Raw genomic sequence first — 13,660 nt, forward strand, 5'->3', positions numbered from 1 at the left:
CTATAGTTGCGTGAGACATCCTTATAAAACCTCATATTAATTACAGATATCTCCAGTTGGTTCTGTTTCCCTGGAGAACCCTGACTAATAAAGTTGCCTAGCATGATACAGTTAATGAGAGGTAGAGTTAAGACTCGAACCCAAATAATTGTCTCAAGAACCAGAGATGTTAAGCCCTAAACAAGTGGTTATGAACATACGAACCCTGGACAGCAGAATCAGTGTCACCTGAGAACTTATTAGAAATACAAATTCTTCAGCTCTTCCCCAGATCTACTAAATCAGAATGACTAGAACCCTGAAAACTGAATTTTAATAAGCCCTGAAGATAATGAAAGCCAAAGACTGAGTATCACTGCCTTAAATTATGGAGCATGGTTGTCCAAATGAACTTTCTGTGCTGATGGAAATATTTTCTACTTTGTGCTATCCAGTAAGGTAGTTACTAACCACATGTGGCTAACTGAGTATTTGAAATGCAGCTGATATGACTGGGGAACTCAGTTATTAATTTAATTTAATTTTAATCCAAATTCAAGTAACCATATATGGTTAGTGGATATCATATTGTACAGCACACCTATGGTATTCTTACATCCTCTATTACGTTCTGTTTTTAGATCATCCCTCAACTCTAAGAGCATTGTTACTATAATCAATTAGTAGAACATGGTGATGTCAGAAATACATTGGAAGACATCATCAACATGGCATCATAACAGCTCCCCTGGAAAAATCTTCCCTAATAATCAGCTAATAAAAGGACAAATTCCAGTTGCTTAGAAAAGCTGGAGGATGAAAAAGACTGGAGAAGGACTCCGCAATGCTGAATTGAAGAAAAGAAAAATAATCTACAAAAGCATGTGGGAAATTTCTGTCCTGGACCCACCAGTACCTACCTCTCTCCTTCACTTGGTGCCATGCAGCTTGGGAGTCTTGCAGAGGTGGAGTGGACACTGACTATAGACTATATGACTATTGCAGCAAGATAGAACCCCATGCATGTCCAGGGGAATAGGGACCTAAGTCTGCAGAGACCCAGGGTATGACACAAGCTCATAAATTGTGCTGCATACAAAAGGGACCCAGGGGAGCTGTTGCAGAGGTGTGCCTACTAAATTGGGTTTTTGTGGACTGGATCACATAAATGCAAAATGAACTTTTCTGGAGTGACCTACCTTTTCTGGATTGACCCCATCTGACTCCCTGGGGCAGGATACCCTAACAGTGGAGAAAAAGGAGTCAGAGAAGCCTCAAAGAAAAAAAAGGAGAGGAGCGTTTAAATTGAACTGCTGAAAGACAGGTGGTTCCCGGAACTGAAAAGTGTAAGGAAAAGGGGCACTGAGTGAGGGGGAGAATTTAAACAAATCATAGAAGCTGGGAAGAAAATTCTGTACAAAAACAAACAGAATGGATCAAGATTCCCAAAGAAGGAAGAGAAGAAAGGAAGCTTTCTCCTAGATGTGAAACAATTGCACAGAAAATACAATACAAATAAATGTGCAACAGCATCATATCCAGAGCATGATCAGATGAAGAAGAGCCAAGACAATCTGAGCAGTAAAACACAAGCTACTCTAAAGGTCTAGAATAAGTTGGACCATGTGTCAAAGAAGAGCTTTAAGACAAAGTCAATAATCAATAAAATCCTAGACAAGAAGGAGAAACTGACCTACAGAGTTAACTCATCAAGATAATCAGATCCTTAGACATCAGCAAAAAAATGAACTCAGTCAAGGGACCAAAGGGACTGAAATCCTTCTCACTAAAATCAGAAAGAAGACAAGGTTGCCCACTGTTATTCAACATCGTACTGGAAGTTCTAGCAGAGCAGTTAGACAATAAAAAGGAATTAATCCAAATTGGAAAGGAAGAAGTAAAACTTTCATTCTTTGCTCATGACAAAATCCTATATAGAGAAACTCCCAAAATATCTACAACAAAGTACCAATACTAATAAATTAATTCAGTAAAGTGTCGGGGTACAAGATCAACATGCAAAAAACAGTAGGTTTTCTATACACAAGTAATGAAGAATTAGAAGAAGAAATAAAAAAAAAAATCCATTCACAATAGCAAATAAAAGAATCAAATATCAAGGAATAAATCTAACCAAAGATGTAAAGGACTTATACACAGAACACTTCAAAATATTGCTAAAGTAATCAAAGACCTAAATAAATGGAAGAACATTCCGTGTTCATGGATTGGAAGGCTAAATATTTTAAAATGTCAATTCTACCCAAAATGATTTACAGATTCAACACAATCCCACTCAGAATACCAATAGTTTACTTTGCAGAAATGGAAAAGCCAATATTATAAAATTTATTTGGAAGGGTGAGGGGACCTAAATATCCAAAAACATCTTGAAAAAGAATAATAAAGTTGGAAGACTCACACATCCTGACTTTAAAGTATGTTACAAAGCTACAGTTATCAAAACAGCATGGTACCAGCATAAAGATAGATATATCAACCAATGAAATCTAATTGAGAGATCCCAGAAATAAATCCAAGCTTCTACGGTCAATGGATTTTTGACAAGGCTGCCAAATATATTCAAATGGGAAAAAACAATCTCTTCAACTAATGGTGCTGGGAGAAGTGGATATCCACTTGTAAAGGAATGAAAAAGGACCCCAATTCCACTCCATAAACAAAAATTAACTCAAAATGGTGCAAAGACCTTAATATAAGAACAAGGACTTTAAGACTTCTAGGAGAAAATGTCAGGAAGCATCTTCAGGATCTTGTGTTAGGCAATGATTTCTTAGACTTTTCACCCAAAGTACAAACAGCAAAAGAAAAAAAAGTAGAAAATGGGACCCCACCAAAATTAAAACTTTTGCACATCAAAAGACTATCAGGGGAGCCTGGTAGTTGCCCCAGAGGAACTGGGGGAGGATGGTGGCCTGCGAGACTCACCGCAGACTATGCGGCAGTGATGTCCGTGAGTCAGGCAAGTGCCACAGCGGCAGCAGCGGGCCCTCCTGCAGGACAGGACCTCCTGGGCTTTGGCGTCCCTCGGTTCCTGGGAAGCAGGCCAGAGGCAAGTGGCAGCAGCAGAGGCGGAGGCTCTGGCTCCTCAGCCTGAGCCAGAGGAGGTCAGGCGGCCAGGGTGGCTGGAGGGGGTCTGCTGCCTGATAATGGGAATTATCTTCACCAGGATATGGAGACTGTTCAATCCCCAGGGCACAAAATTATCATTGTTTGGCTGGATAGTGCAGGGAAAACTACCTTCCTTTACCAATTTTCTATGAATGAAGTTGTACATACGCCCCTACAATAGGAAGTAATATACAAGAGATAGTCATTAATAATACCTATTTCCTAATGTGGGCTATTGGTGGCCAAGAATCTCTTCTTTCTTCCTGGAACACTTACTATACTAACACTGAGTTTGTAATAGTTGTTGTGGACAGTACAGACAGAGAAAGGATTTCTGTAACTATAGAACTGTATAAAATGTTAGCACATGAGGACATAAGAAATCTGGATTGCAGATTTTTGCTAATAAATAAGATGTTAAAGAATGTATGACTGTAGCAGAAATCTCCCAGTTTTTGAAACTAATGTCTATTAAAGAGCACCAGTGGCATATCCAGGCATGCTGTGCTCTTACAGGCAAGGGATTGTGCCAAGGACTTGAATGGATGATGTCACTCTTAAGATTAGATGATCTCTACTGACCTCTTCTCATAGACTTTGTATAAATGATGTCCTGGACTTTTCCTGAAAGCTGCAAAAATTAATAGTTTAGATATGTTTTTTTGTTGATCAAATCACATGGAAACAAGTATTGCAACTGAATGGAACTTATATCAAATTCTTGGCTTAAGCATTACTAATGGGCAGAATTACACAGCAAATAATTATCAAATCATTCCATGTATAGGTCCATATGCCATCTATATTACTGAATAAATTCTTGATCCACTGGAAAAAAAAAAGACTATCACAAAAGTGAAAAGACAACTTACTCAATGGGACATAATATTTGGAAACCACATATTTGATAGGGTTTAATATCAAGAACATGTTAAAAAAATCCTATAACTCAACAAGAAAAATAAAAATAAACTCAAAAAGAAAAATAACGCAATTAAAACTTGGACAAAAGACTTGAATAGACATTTTTTCAAAGAGGATATACAATGGCTAAATAGTGCATGAAAAGGGGCTCAACGTCACTAGCTATTAGGGAAATGCAAATCAAAACCACAATAAGATACCATTACATACCCACTAGAATGGCTAGTATAAAAATAACAGAAATTTACAAATGTTGGAGAGGATGTGGAGAAATAGGAGCACTCATTCATTGCTGGTGGGAATGCAGAATGGTGCAGCTGCTGTGGAAGATATTTTGGCAGCTTCTCAGAAAGCTAAGTATAGAATTACCACATGACCCAGCAATCTCACTATTATGCATATACCCAAGTGATTGAAGAATTGGGACAGATGCTTATACACTGATGTTCATAGCAGCATTATTCACAATTGCCAAAAGATGGAAGCAGCCCAAGTGTCCATCAACCAATGGATAAGCAAAATGTGGTATATACATATGATGGAATATTATTCATCCACGAAAAGGAATGCAGTTTTGATGCATGTGACAACATAGATGACCCTTGAGGACATTTTGCTGAGTGAAATAAGCCAGGCCCAAAAGGACAACTATCATATGAACTCACTAATATGAACTAATTATAATAAGCAAACTCATGGAGTTAGAATCTAGAATATAGGTTACCTGGGGCTGGGTTGGGGGTAAGGAATGGGGAGTTAATGCTTAATTTCTATAGAATTTCTATTTAGATTGATTGTAAAGTTTTGGATATGGATGGTGATGATGGTAGCATATTATTGTTAGTGGAATTAACAGTAGTGAAATATATATATGAATGAGAATAAAGGAGGAAATTTTAGTTCTTATTTATGTTACTAGAATAAAAGGCAAAAGATAAAACATGGAACTGTATACAGAAAACCCTATTGTAAATGATGGACTATAGTTAATAATACAAGTATAAAAATGTTCTTTCATGAATTATAACAAATGTACCACACTCATGCAAGGTGTTAAAAATAGGGTTGTGTATTAGGGGGAAAAATATACCTAATGTAAACTAAGGACTATAGTTAATATACAATTTTAATGTCTTTCATCAATTATAACAAAGGTACCACATTAAAATAGTGTCAACAATAAGGGCTATATGTGAATGCTATAATTTTGACATGATTTTTCTGTAAACCTACAGAAACACATACATACATACATACATATGTACATACATTGGAGTAGGTGCAGTTTTGTGGGTGTCCTGTAAGAACACATCTGTAAAGCTTCCCATTTTACATGTGTGTAGAATTAGTTTTAAAAAGAACAAATGAGAGCATTGAACCCACTTAAGCCTTATTTTGATCCACACAATATCAAATGCAGTGGTTAGCTTATTTATTTATTTATTTATTTATTTATTTATTTATTTATTTATTTATTTATTTATGTTGTGCATGAAAATATGCATAGCAGCTTTATTCATAATAGTCCCAAACTAGAAACAATCCCCAAAAGTCCATTTACAGATGAATGGATAAACTGTCAGACATCCACACAACAGAATACTACTTAGCAAAAAAAGCAAAGAACTACTAATACGTGCAAAAATACAGATGAACCAAAAACATCATGCTGAGCGAAAGAAGCCAGACACAAAAGAGTACATACTTTATAATTTTTAAAATATAATATTCTAGGAAAAAACAAACAAACATATCAAACCTATAATAACAAAAAGCAGAATACATTTAAAATCTGTGCATTTTACTGTTTAATCTCTTCAGTAAAGGAGATTAAAAAATTGGTTTTCCAAAAATACACCCTAATGTAAACTATGGACTACAGCTAATAGTACAATTATAATATTCTTTAATCAATTGTAACAAACATCCCATTCTAATGCAAAGTGTTAATAATGGGGGGAAGGTGGGTATGGGATGCTGTATTTTTTTAATGATTTTTCTGTAAACCTACAACTTCTCTAATTAAAAAAAAATATTGAATGGGTAAAAGAGCTGAACAGATATCTCACCAAAGTATATATACAGATGGCAAATAAGCACATGAAAAGATGTGGTTAGCTCATTTATACTTATTGATTATCTTATACAGATGGTGGACAATGGGCTCTGGTGCATAAGTAAGTTGAACTCCACAAATATTGGCCTAGAGTTGACTTTGGCAAAAGGTCATGCAAAATCCTTATGTGATACATTAAAAAAAATGTATATCTCATTTGATATGATTCAGAGGCAAATTCTGACAAGATGTTGGCCCTGACCTTTACACCATTAGGAAGTAAGACAACTTGAAATGCAGTCAGTGTAAAAGAGTCTATAAACTTCATATTTGTAATCTGGTTTGAAAGAGGTGGAAATAAAGGAGACAATATGGTTATACTCTGTTATCAACCAAATAATGGGGTGGAAAACATCGCTTGAGTTTTATTCACAACTGTCTTAGAGAAAGAGAGAGAGAGAGACTCTAACCAGTGGACATAAACATTTTTGACACTATAGTGAAGCATACTAAAAATATTAAATTCCCTCTGTTCATATGGGAAGTTCATAGCAGAAGCCAGTGGTCAATTCCAACAAACATTTATTGACTTCTAAGGGCCAAGCAATGATGAGAATTCAATGACGACCACAGTTGTGTTCCTGCTGGGAGTTGCACTTTAGGAAAATTACTCTGTTAAGTGGCTTCCTGGGACCAGAATGAGGTCTTATTTGGAATTCCATAGGCAAGGAAGATTATATGAAACATTGCAGAGGCAGAATCCAAGAAAGCTTATTAAATATGGGGGACTGAGCTTTGTTACAGTAGTGAGGTTTAAATCTGGATACCACGAAAATGGTGGTATCAACAACATGTTTGAACCAGACAGATGAGGTAAAGAAGAAAATGTGCCATGGACTTGACTGATCTCAGCACCTAGCAACCGTTGATCGGTTGTTCCCTGCCATAAACCAAGCTGGGAAGAAATAAAACCAATGGTGTATAATCAAGTGTCAGGCTTTAGCCCCAATCCTGGAGGCAACATAGAAGAAAGAGCCATAATACGTGTTTCTTTGTAAAAAAGTCTAGGATTGTTGTTTTCTGCCTTGCAAATTCTGGAGTCAGTTTAGTGGCCCAAAATATAACTCTCCTGATAAAATGTCCTTGTTAATTATCTGACAAATTGCTTCACCCCAGTTCATTCCTCCCTGCTTGGTGATTGCAGAGCAGCTCATGTAGCTTGCACAGCTTTTCTTCCATGGAATAATGGTTAACTAGATTAGGAGTTCCTTGATTACAAGCACTATGTCTTATTTACCTTTGTATTGCCAGATGTGGACTAAGGCCCAGCAAGCAAATATTGGTTAAGTAATGAGTAATGTGGACATAACTGATTGGACTTGATTTAGTCCTCCTCTTTGTTGCCAAGGCTAAGTTTGTGTGTCTGGCCACAGGAATCTTGCCGTCTGCTCAGATTGCTCCTCCAGATAGAACATATTGATGTGGAGTATGTATGACAAGTCAGGACTTTGGTTGGCAAGTGATGGTGATGAACACAGTGATGGTATGTGAGTACGGTGGGGGTAAGGTATTGTGGCGATGGATGTAGGGACAGTAGAAGATGAGACATCCAAGTATGTGAATTTATTTTTAGTGCCTTTCTATTTTCCTAATACTCCATCTCAACTTCTCTTTTTCCTTTTCTTAATTTTCAGATACTTATTCTTTAATTTACTCAACTAATATGTATTTCACTTAATATGTGCTGTGTGAAGAGCCCCCTTGAGGAGCTGGTGGAGAATGCAGGGGTGTTGGGCTTCCCGACCTTGATAGTTGCTGATGTGCTTACAGTCATAGGGGACTCGTGGTTTGATGGGTTGAGCCCTCTTCCATGGGACTTGCCCTTTAGAAGACTGTTGCTGCAAAGGAGAGACTAGGCCTGCCTCTAATTGTGCCTAAGAACCTCCTCCCGAATGCCTCTTTGTTGCTCAGATGTGGCCGTTTCTCTCTAGCTAAGCCAACTTGGCAGGTGAAATCACTGCCCTCTCCCTATGTGGGATCTGACACCCAGGGGAGTGAATCTCCCTGGCAACGTGGAATATGACTCCTGAGGAGGAATGTAGACCCGGCATCGTGGGATGGAGAACATTTTCTTGACCAAAAGGGGGATGTGAAAGGAAATGAAATAAGCTCCAGTGGCAGAGATATTCCAAAAGGAGCCAAGAGGTCACTCTGGTGGGCACTCTTACGCACAATATAGACAACCCTTTTTAGGTTCTAGTGAATTGGAATAGCTAGCAGCAAATATTTGAAACTTTCAAACTACGACCCAGAACCCATGAATCTTGAAGACAATTGTATAAAAATGTAGCTTATGAAGGGTGACAATGTGATTGGGAAAGCCATATGGACCACACTCCCCTTTGTCCAGTGTATGGATGGATGAGTAGAAAAATGGGGGCAAAAAAAAAGAGAAGGCACCCAGTGTTCTTTTTTACTTTAATTTTTCTTTTTCACTTTAATTTTTATTCTTCTTATTATTTTGTGTGTGGTAACAAAAATGTTCAAAAATTAATTTGGGGGATGAACACACAACTATATGATGGTACTGTGGACAATTGAGTATACACTTTGTATGACTGCATGGTATGTGAATATATCTCAATAAAAATGAATTTTAAAAAATATACATGCTGTGTGAAGTGTTTGGAATACAAAATATAAAAAGCAAGTCTTGGCAAGCAGGACATTTCATCCATGAGCCTCATGCTGTTCTCTTGCACTCATCTTGGCCCCCTTGCTTTTAGGTGCAATTTAATATCCTATAGTCAACTTATATTGCTATTGCAACATTTCTTTTCAAGCTATTTCCTCCTACTTCAAAGAAATGTATAATAGAATCTGTACTACTTAAAAATGTTTCAATTCTTTATTTCTCTCATCAGTCTTCTGTTTAATGAGGAGAATGCTTCACTCTTAAAAAATTAACACTGCAGCTTTATTAATTTCAAGATAAATATTTACTTTTACTTATTTGATTTGCTTAATAAATGTCCATGAGATTTAGCAGAATTCCAACTCTGGTATTTAATAATTAAAAACAAGCCTCTTTCTTAGTGATTCTAATAAAGATCCAGCATCAGCTTTGGATTTGACAATGATCTTAAGTAATAATTGGTAAAAACCAGATTTAAATGTACATATTTTTAAAAACATTGACCTTGCTTTGGGAAGCAATATTTTATTTTAGCTAACTGCTAAACAAAGCAGCAGTTATAAATGAACTCTTTCCACTCTCCTTGTCCTTTACCATTGTCCTCCTGTTGGAGAAATGTATCACATTTTCTTACATAAAAACTGGATCCTTGTTTTTATGATTCTTATGAATATTGTACTATTTCTAGCTTAGAAAGCAGGCAAGAAAAATAAAAAAATAATAAAAAAAAAAAAACAAAAAAGCCAATACTCGACTCGACCAGGGCCCACTGGAAAATGGATGTAAAACAAACTTGTGAAACAGATGGGGCTGAAGGGTGTAGGGCAAAGCTAATCATCATAAAGGAATGATTAATTCAAATAGGATTTAACTCAGTGAACCTTAAATTTAGTGGCATTAGAATCACCCAGATGACCTATTAAAACACATATTTCTGGGCTTCCCCCCCGAGTTTCTGATGTGGTAGCTTTGGGTAGAGGTGAGATATGTGCATTTCCAATAAGTTCTCAGGTAGTGCAGCTGGCCCAGGGGCCACATTTTGAGAACCACTAATCTAGCCAAACAATGGAATATTAGACACCATTGAAACTGATGATGTTGATGTATATTTATTTATATATAAAGAAGGATAAACTCATAATGGAAATAATGAGAGAGTGATAGAGAGTGAGCACAAGGGAAAAAAAGAGAGCCCCTCTCCCTGTCTCCACCAACTTCAAACCCCCTCCCCCAACTCATTGGATGGCACTGGAAGCTACTAAGATTTCAGCTTCTTATTCTAAATTTTACAATTAAAGGAAAGAATTAAGACTTCCTTGTGCAAATGATGTTTCAGGATAAGCAATAGCTCCAGTAAATGGAGGAAAGGTCTCCTCCACAGAAGAGTTAGAGGTAGTGAATATGAAAGGAATGAGTGAATTAGAAAATCACTATTTTGCATTCCCTAATGCAATAATCAATTCAGGCAGCAACCGTCAATAGATGAAACCAGTAGACAAAAGCCTGATGGAAATCTTTAAAATGGAGAGATCTGGTTGTCACCACACAAATTCACTGATTAATTTTAGAATAAAGAGAAACAGTCAGACTTTTTGGTGCCTGATGTGATGCAGCATAAAAGACATACCACATATTAACTACTCTTGCCAGAAAGGTGAACTTGAATCTAATTGAGAGTCTGGTGCTCACTTCCATTTACACAAAATATTGGAGAAGAGAAACTAATTAAATGGCACCACAGGGAAGGAAACAAGACAAGTCCAGAATATGGAATATTCTGCAGTACAAATCAATGACATGGGGAAAAGAGTTAGAATAAACTATTCTAAATACAGAGAGATTTATGAGATGTAACAACCAAATGTAATATGCTGAGATTGTTTAGATTCTGGTTTGAACCAAGCAACTGGAAAAAAACAAAACAAAACAAAACAAAAACCTGGAAATATATGGCCTGGGTATAAGACAATACCAAAAAATTATTGTTAATTTTGTTAAGTTGATGATGGCATTGGCGTCAGTAAGAAAAGAGCTACATTTTTTAAGAGCTGTGAACTGACTTATGTTGGCGTGAAATGATAATATAACTAGGATGTGCTTTAAAATGGTTTAGCAAAAGAAAAAAATAGATGAAGGAAAGTGACAAAATTTTGATAATTATGGTGTCTGGGGAATGAGCAAATATATATGGCTAGTCAATATAAAATTCCCTTTACTTTTTATGTGTTTAAAAGTTAGTAAAATTAAAAAAAAAAAAGTTACAAAGAGAAGCCCAGCCTCCATAGCTTCTGTTCTGTTAATCATATTTTAGAAAGTTTCCACATTTTTGATCATTTAAAAATTCCTAAGTAAAAATTTTATTGTCCTGATATTCTATTTAGAATCTTGCCTGTGTTGCTAATCACTTTGTGATGGTGGCAAAGTAATTATCGGTTTATTTTTCTGTTAAATAGGAGTAATAATAATATCTACTTTAGGTTTTTTATGAGGATTAAATGCGATAATGAATGTAAATCTCTTTACACAGTAACTGGCATAAACTAATCAATAAATGTTAGCTATTATTTTATTAGATAGAATTTGATTTTCTTTTCTACCCTTCTAGTGAATGAATCAAACTTATTTACTTTCTTTTCTAGTTGAGCATTTGTAAAGGAAATATTAATAATAACAATGTTGTCTAAATAAATAATTGACTTGAAACTAATGAGCTTTACTAGCATAGTTTATTTAAAAACTCAAAATATTATTTAAATATCCAATATTTGTTAATGATATAAAAATACTTTCATCAGATTTTGAGACTTGGGAAAATAATTTTAAAACAAACATATTTTTGTCAATTATAAATGGTGGTACAGCAAGACTTACTCCTATTCTGCATGAATAATCTATGTGTATTGTTCAGAAAAGTTAAACATCTTTGCTGAAGCACTTCACAGTGTCTAGTTGAATTTAGAAATAAGCTATATTCCCAACTGACTTAGATTCGGAACTGTCTTACTCTTGAAAATGACTTGTCAGCATTGCAACTGTCATGCTTCTAATACCATCTGGGAAGAGATCAAGCAAATCCTGGGAAGCAAGTTGAAGATGACTCCAAGTTCCTGGTGGACAATGAAGTAAAATCTAAAAAGTGGCATGTTCCTTGGGAAACATTTCAATATTGTTATTTATACAAGGATGCAGAGAGCAATACAGCTGGAGAATTAAATGGAGAGATCAACATACAGATGGGTAAGAAAGTACTGTTATGCAAATTTGATAACATCTGGCACATTAGAGTCAAATACCTGACAAGCTCAACACAAGAACAAGTGGCAGATGATCTCTTCATCTTTCTGCAAGAAGCAGGAACATGACTTCCAAAAATATGTCATGTTATACATGCAAAACAGAGACACAATTTAAACAATAAAATCCTCTTTCAAACAGATATGGAATATGCAGCTGGAAATGAAGCAATCAGGAATGGGAGAAGGCAGTTTATATAAAACCAGAATGGTATATTAACTCTGACAGTGGATTACAGCATAAAATACAGAAAATGTGTCTACCTTCTAAGGTTGCTATGGTTTATCAGATTACCAGCAGTACTTAGAAGGCTAAGCATAAGAAAATATCTTTTCAGAAACAAAACAAAAATATATTGGAAACCAGTGACAGATCCAGGACTATAGTAAAGATTTTCTTTGAGAAAAATGTACTCATAAAATGTTCCAAGAGTTATCAATATTTTAAAGATGCCTTTTATATCTGAATTTCTCTTTGACCCCTCTCTGTAGTCCATATCAACATTACTTGGGATATTCTTCTGAGATGGTGAATGCAGTCTGAGTTTCAGTCACAGCGACAGAAATTAAAATAGTATCAAAGATCCAGTCTCTCTATTTTTAGAAAAAATTATTTTCTAACTTTTGAGAAAAACAAAAAGACCCAGGTTTGCAATTCAAGTTCTGTTATTTGATGTTTCAATTTGCAAGAATTGCAGTTTTCTAGTCTTTTGAAAAGCAATGTTCTTAAAAAATCCTGTTGCCTTTCTGATACCTTGAAGTTAGAGGTTCATAATATTTTTTTCTAATCTACCAAAACTGGATCAGGTGGTAGCAAATCCTCAGAATAATTCTGAAAGGTATTCAGCAGTACTAATTGAATACCAGATACAATTCTAGGTGCCAGGGATACAGCTGTAAGTAGACAGACAAGGACTCCAAGCATAGGAATCTTCATTCTAGTGGAAGGAGAAACAAATAAATAAAGCAAAGCATTTCAGATAGTGATCAGTGCTGGGATGAAAATAATATAAGGTGATGTGATAGAGAATATCTGGGGGGCTACTCTAAGTTGAAAGATCAGGCAAAGTTGCTCTGAGGTGGGAACTTATAAACTAAGAATTGAATAACAAAAAAGGAGCCAGTTACGTAAAAGAGCTGTGGCAAGAGTATTCTAGGTGGCGAACAGAGCTAATAGTGCCAAGGACCAAAGGCAGAAATAAACTTGATTAGGGACAAAGCATGGAAATATAATGCAAATCTAATGAGGTTACTGATTGCATTAAGTATGTCTGAGATAATGGTACTAATAGTAGATAAACTAGTTCTTAGGAAGGAAACTAAATTTAAGTCTCCGAGAGTGGTGCTGATGATTGCAATGTGGATGCAAGTATGAGCAAGGCCAGTTGACAACAACCAAGATGTTACACAATGAGTGAACTTGATTCCTGAATTAATCTCAATTGTGCTTGGCCTAGACTCAAAGCCATCATAAGAGTATCATCCAAATGGACTCAAAGAGCAGAATATTTTTCCACAGTTGAACATGAGGAAGAAGACATACTACAACATCACCATTATAAAATGCAATGGCTTCTGACA

At 35.9% G+C, this 13,660-nt stretch overlaps 1 pseudogene; it reads left to right on the forward strand.

Moving 5' to 3' along the window:
* The first annotated feature begins 3,149 nt into the window (after positions 1-3,149).
* On the forward strand, positions 3,150-3,692 carry LOC119516160 (annotated as a pseudogene).
* The last annotated feature ends 9,968 nt before the right edge of the window (positions 3,693-13,660 follow it).

The sequence above is a fragment of the Choloepus didactylus genome, chromosome 1 (assembly GCF_015220235.1).
Source record: "Choloepus didactylus isolate mChoDid1 chromosome 1, mChoDid1.pri, whole genome shotgun sequence".
NCBI classification, from domain to species: domain Eukaryota; kingdom Metazoa; phylum Chordata; class Mammalia; order Pilosa; family Megalonychidae; genus Choloepus; species Choloepus didactylus.